This window comes from Grammomys surdaster, unplaced genomic scaffold (assembly GCF_004785775.1).
Source record: "Grammomys surdaster isolate TR1022 unplaced genomic scaffold, NIH_TR_1.0 170, whole genome shotgun sequence".
Taxonomy (NCBI): Eukaryota; Metazoa; Chordata; class Mammalia; order Rodentia; family Muridae; genus Grammomys; species Grammomys surdaster.
In genome coordinates, this window is record NW_021604618.1 from 22,972,207 (window position 1) to 22,978,206 (window position 6,000).

Consider the following 6,000-nt stretch of genomic DNA (forward strand, 5'->3'; position numbering starts at 1 on the left):
AAAAGTTGTTCAGTCTCAAGTAAGTGAGAGGGTGTGATTTGCAGTGCTGAGGACCAAGCCCAGGGCACATATTCCCAGAGGTTGAGTTGGCAAGACAAAGAGATGACAAGTGTGCGTCCCAGGCTAGCCTGAGCTACACAGCAAGATGCTGTCTCTAAAAAATATTAATAAAAATATTTATTCCTCTTACCTGTAAGAAAAATTGGGGTTTATTCAGAGAATAAATAAAATTAAGATTATTAATCTTAATTTTAACAGATTAAGGCATGAGTTGTGAAGACGAGTAGAAACCTAGACTTTGAAGTTTTGATGCCAGTAATGAACCAGTATATTTGATAGTTAATGGTATTGTGGTTATGTCAAAAATGCATACTAAAATATTTATGAGTGAAGTGGGCTTTTTTGTTTTTGTTTGGGAGGTTTTTGTTGTATTGTCTTGGTTTTTTTTTTTTTTTGTTTGTGTGTTTTTAAAACAAGGTCTCATATATCCCAGGTTGGCCTGGGATTTGCAGACCCTTGCTAATGCCAGGATAACAAGTATGTGCCACTGCACCCAATTTCTGTGTGAATGGCTTTGTGAATGCCAGGCATACGTTTGACCAATTGAGCTACCTCCCTAGCCTTGAGTGAAATAATTTAAAAAATTATAGGGGCTGGAGAGATGGCTCAGTGGTTAAGAGCACTGGCTGGTCTTCCAGAGGTTCTGAGTTCAATTCCCAGCACTTACATGGTGGTTCATAGTCATCTATAAAAGGATCTGGTGCCCTCTTCTGGCATGCATGTGTACATGCAGCCAAATACTCATGCATAAAGTAAAGAAATAGACAAAAGTAAATAAAAATCTTTAAAAAAAAAATAAGAAAGCTGGGCAGTGGTGGCGTACGCCTTTAATCCCAGCACTTGGGAGGCAGAGACAGGTGGATTTCTGAGTTCAAGAGTTCGAGGCTAGCCTGGTCTGCAGAGTGAGTTCCAGGACAGCCAGGGCTACACAGAGAAACCCTGTCTTGAAAAAACAAACCAAAAAAAAAAAAAAATTAAGAAAACAAACCTAGATTTAAAAAAATTATAATATTCCAATTATGTCATGCTCTATATCCTGACAATAAATACATTATTTCAGCATGAATAGAGAACCTTTCCTGGAGACTGGGGTTCCAAATGAGTCTAAATTCTGAACCAGCTGTCTAGTACATTACTCTATTGGTGCTTTCAAATGGACAATAAAAAGGAGCCTACATGACTCATAGTTCTAGTTCTGCCTCCAGAGTGCTAAAGAGGCCTCCTGACTGGTCCCTGGGCTCTACACAACTCACTTCTCAGACTAGTCTCCACACCAGTCAGAGTAGTCCTTTTTTGTTTTTATTTTTCAAGACAGGGTTTCTCTGTGTAGTCCTGGCTGTCCTGGAACTCACTCTGTAGACCAGGCTGGCCTCGAACTCAGAAATCCGCCTGCCACTGCCTCCCAAGTGCTGGGATTAAAGGCGTGCGCCACCACTGCCAGGTTTAGAGTAGTCCTTTAAAGGGAGACATCAGGGTCCTGTTCAGCCAGTAAAGGCTCATTCCACCAAACCTGCAGACCTGAGTTTGATAGCTGATACCCACATGACTGCCAAGTTGTCCTTCATTGCTAAAATTCCTTCTCAGAGGGTGACATAAGCAATAAGCAATGTCTATTTTTCCTTAGGACTGAACAACAAACAGAGTCTCCAGGAGAGGTTCTCTATTCATGCTGATTTGCAATAAAAACTACTGCTGAAATAATATTTTTATTATCAGGATATAGAGCATGACATAATTGGAACATTATATATTTTTTTAATCTAGGTTTACTCTAGGGGTGCTAATAAGTTTATTGGGCTTCCTTACAGAACATGGGTAAGGGGTTACTTATAGGATTATGGGTTCCCTTCTCCCTAAAAGACAGTCTTTACCAGCAGGGATGATGGTTTTCCCATAGCTGTATGGATAGAAGACAGCCCTTTCCCTCCCACCTCGTCTATGCACTCTAACTTCTGCCCATGTTAAGTGCAATTAGGGCAGAATTACATGCAACAGATGGTTTAGAGTGGCTGAATACCCAGTTGCTGATCCCATGAATTCCCCTGCCTTCCATGAGGGGATGTAAACAGTCAAGCCCAGCTGGAGTGTCTGAACTCCCAAAGATGGTGACCTCTGTAGCGGGATATATTGGAAAAAGCAAAGGCGCCAGCCCGGGAGCGCTGGCCTTGGCTCCATGAGATGTTAGCATGACTGCTGTCTCTGCCAGTCAGCTCTGTGGAGTCTATGGCTCTAAGCATGGCTCAAGGGCCAACTCCACCATCCCCATGTGGTAGATATTTTTTCCTAGTACCCTGTAGAAAGAAGACTCTTAATGCTTAAAGATTATCCAATGGATTTATATATTAGCAAATGCTCAATACACAAGATGCCCACACAATCAGAATTATTGACCCAATAGCTAACCTTTCAACATGAATAACTACCCGAGACTCCTAGAGGCATTTACGTCTGCCTCCATCTTGCTTCTCCTCCTCCTTCCCTTCCCTCTTCCTTTCTCCCTCCTCCTGTCAACTCCTAGCTACACCTACCTCTCCTACTGCCCAATCACAGAGCTCCATTGCAAATACAATGGGCAGGAAAGGTTCCTGCAACAGACCTCCATCCACATTCTATGGCATGCACATCCACACACACACCAATTTGAAAATTAGAACATGTAAGTCAAATAATTTTACTCTTTTCTCCAAAACTTTCCTATGTTTCCCAATTCACCGAATAAAGCCCAGAGAGGACTTGTGACCTCATGTTAATTCCATGATCCTGGCTCTGCACCTCCGTCTACCCCCATGAAGGCTGTCTTACATACATGAGGCCTTACATTGACCTGCTCCGTCTGTCCGTTCACACAACAGTATGGCTTTTGTTTTGTTGTTAGTTTGTTTTATTTTGATACCAGGTCTTGTTATGCAGTCCAGGATAGCATGGAACTCAAAATAATTCTGCCTCAACTGAAGCAGGACTCTAATTACACACCCCTCCTATTGCATGGCTTCATGATCCTGTTCTCTTAACAACTTGTTTTGCTTGTTTGTTTGTTTTATTTTTTTGTTTTTTGTTTTTTTTTTAATCAATGACATTCTTCCAGAGAATTTCTGCTTCTTCCTTCTCACATCTCCAGTACTTTTTTTAATGTTTTATTATGTACACAGCATTCTGCCTTCATGTATGCCTACAGGCCAGAAGAGGGCATCAGATCTCATTATAGATGATTGTGAGCCACCACATGGTTGCTGGGAATTGAACTCAGGACCTCTGGAGGAGCAGACAGTTCTCTTAACCTCTGAGCCATCTCTCCAGCCCCCTGTTCTTGGTTTTTAAAACATACTTTAAATTTTAATTTGCTGCACGATTAAACATTTTTTAAAATTGTTTTACCCATTAGTCTACTTTCCCAGTTCTGTGAGGTCAGAGGTTTCCCAGACAGGTATGTTCTGATTGCTTAGAACAGTGCCTGCCTTAATAGAGGCTTGCTTAGGAAGTACTATGAACTAACAGTCTCTGAATAACTCCCCAGCCTTACTCTCCTCAAAAATATTAGAGTGTCACTGCTATCAGTGAGTACTTTAAGAACTTGTATAGACTAGTAACTGTCTCTCTAGCTACATTAAGAATTTGTATAGAGCTGGGTGGTGGTGGTGGCGGCGGCGCACGCTTTTAATCCCAGCACTTGGGAGGCAGAGGCAGGTGGATTTCTGAGTTCAAGAGTTCGAGGCTAGCCTGGTCTACAGAGTGAGTTCCAGGACAGCCATTGCTACACAGAGAAACCCTGTCTCAAAAAAGCCAAAAAAAAAAAAAAAGAATTTGTATAGAATAGTAACATAGTAACTGTCTCTAGCTACATTAAGAATTTGTATAGACTAGTAACTGTTTCTCTAGCTACATTAAGAATTTGAGCTCCCAGGGTCTAAACCACCAGCCTGGGAGCACTTAGGGAGGGATCCAGGGCTTTAGCTGAATATGTAAGAGTGGAGGGCCCTGCTGGGCATAGGTGGAAGAAGAGAACCTTGACCTCATGAAGGCTGGACGCCCCAGGGGGTGGGAATTTTGAGGGTGGGGAGGTGGGGGGGTAGATAGAGGCTACATCCACAGAGAAGAAGGAGGAGGGGTGAGGGGATAGGGGGTTCCTGGGTGGGTGGGTGATGTGGTAAGGGGACAACATATGAAATGTAAATAAAACATCCAATAAAAAAAAAGAAAGAAAAAAAAAGAATTTGTATAGAATAGTAACTGTCTCTAGCTACATTAAGGCTGTCACTCTTTTGTTCCCTTTTATTTTCCTTTGCACTTCCTGCACAATATTACACACATTTAGATATTTATTTCCTTTTCCATAAGATCCTAGTTCCCGTGAAGGAAGTGAATTTGTTTTTTTTTTTTTGTGTGTTTCTTGTTTGTCTTGGCTTTGTGTGTGAATGTCCCTCCTTCCTCCCTCCCTCCCTTCCTTTCTTCCTCTCTTATTTTTTTCTTTTTTTGTTTTGTTTTGTTTTGTTTTGTTTTTTGAGACAGGTACTCTCTGTGTAGCATTGGCTGTCCTGGAACTTGCTCTGTAGAGCAGTCAGGCCTCAAACTCACGGAGATCCACCTGCCTCTGCCTCAATTTCTAAGACTAAATAAAGGCTTGCAGGACCACTGTCCAGCTTGTGTAAGCTCTAACAGTAATGTTAACAATACAATGGCTAACCCTACCCCCACCCCTCTCTAATCATGATGTCTGAAGATTCAGAAGTCTTCAGTAGACACAAATTTGTCACCATCAGAAACCAACCCTTGTTTCTGTTTTGTGTGTGTGTGTGTGTGTGTGTGTGTGTGATACAGGAACTTCCTATGTGATGGTCTTGGAACTCCCCACTGTTGGAATTGTTAAGCGTTCATCAGCACCACTGGTGGTGAAGGGGTTTTGCTCCCTTCACCTTCCAGCTGGGCTTGAGGCCTTACAGATAAAAAAAGCTATTTCTTATTTGAATAAACCAGTTCTGATTAGACGGCAATGTGCTCTGTATGTACTATAAATACTGCTATGGCGGCAGTGAAGTTCCAGGCCAATAGACAGAAACTTGCTAGTAAGTTAGGAAAAAACAAGAAAGAAATAAAGAAAGAATGAAAGAAAGAAAGAAAGGAAGGAAGGAAGGAAGGAAGGAAGGAAAGGAAGGAAGAAAGAAAAGAAAAGAAAAGAAAAGAAAAGAAAAGAAAAGAAAAGAAAAGAAAAGAAAAGAAAATGCCTCTTCATTAAACACATTTTGGAATTACAAAATCATTCGTTTTGCCCACTTCATTGCTGTTGTTTTGAAACCGGATTTCACGCTGTACTCCAGTCTGACCTCAAATCACCATGTAGGCTGATCTTGAATTCAAAATAATAATATTTTGGTCAGAGCTCCACGATAGGTTCCACTTTATATTTGACCTTAAAATTTAGCCGCAGTTTTGACATAGCAGGCTAATAGGATTTTAAAAAATTACTAATTTCCTTCATGAACTTTCAAGTATTAACCAAAAATTCAGTCACCAGATTTTAGAACAAAAGAGGTACTAAAGCATGCGTAGGGGGAGTCTAAGGCGAGAAGCATGGAACCAGACCAGGTTGTCCAGCCCACCTGTCTCAGAATCGGGGGAGGCTTGGCGGGCCCCGCCCTTGTCGGGGATGGGTAGCACGAACTTGGGCGGGGGCGTTCAGGGACCTGAGGGTGGTGACGTGAGGCGAGGAGTTCCATCCCACCTACCTCAAGATTGGCCAAGGCTCGGCAGGCCCCGCCCCTGTCGGGGCGTCTGCTTGCACAGGAGCCGGAGCGTCTGGAGTAATGAGAGGGTGGGGCGAGGCGAGGAGGCCCAACCCACCTGTCTCAGGATTGGTTGACTCCTAGCGGGCCCCACCCCTTCGGGCGAGGCTGGGGCTGCCTCCCGGCGGCGCGTGGGACGGGCGGGGCAGTCTGTGGCTCTTGC